We start from the raw sequence: 850 nt of genomic DNA, 5'->3' as shown, positions 1-850 counted from the left end.
CCACAGCTTCGCTTCGAGGGGGCACTGGCTCCAGCGTATACATAGCGTGCAATTGTTGTTCATCTAAACGTTTTTGCGACTTAACAGGATACACATCAACGCATCTGAGTCGCAATAGCTTCAACTACACTCAACTACACCCACAACTGCCTCCTCCGCGGTCTCCAGCGGCGGGCGAGCAGGAAGCACGAGAGGACTACAATTCCCAGACGCCTTTGAGGCTCGGGGGGGGGGGGGAAAGGGGGCTGGGAGTTGTCCACTCCGCGGACCCCAGCGGCGGGCGAGCAGAAAGCACGAGAGGACTACAATTCCCAGACGCCTTTGAGGCTCGGGGAGGGAGGAGAAAGCGGGCTGGGAGGCCGGTCCGGAACTGGCTTCCCCCAAGAGGTCTCGGGCATGCGCCGTGATTCACCCGGAAGCCAAAAGGACTTGCTGCTGCAGCAGGAGCAGCAGCAGGCAGGGAGTCACCTGAAAGTTGCCCAGATGTGGGAGGTGAGAGCTGAAGGGTGAGAAGCAGGGAGGCCTGGAGGGTGGAGAAACAGCAAGCAGGGCTGGAGAAAGGGAGGGGGAGCTGGGGGGAGGGTCTGAGGGTTGCCACTTGCTTCCAGTGGCCCTGCTCCTCTGCCTTTAACAGCCAGGGATTCCAGCCCAGGGAAAGCGCTTGCCCCGAGCAGCGGAGGGGCAAATGGGCAGCCATTTGATTTCTGGCTCCTTGGAAAAGCAGAGGAGCAGGGCTGCTTAGAGAAGGTGGCAACCCGCCTTGGGGGCAGGAAGGGGAAGCGCCTGGTGGGGGCATGGCTGGTGTGCTGTGGGCAGGCAGGGGGCTCCCCCTTTCTCCAAACGTGCGATG

This window comes from Gekko japonicus, unplaced genomic scaffold (genome assembly GCF_001447785.1).
Source record: "Gekko japonicus isolate JY-2015 unplaced genomic scaffold, Gekko_japonicus_V1.1 scaffold2296, whole genome shotgun sequence".
Taxonomy (NCBI): Eukaryota; Metazoa; Chordata; class Lepidosauria; order Squamata; family Gekkonidae; genus Gekko; species Gekko japonicus.
This window is presented reverse-complemented; position numbering follows the sequence as displayed.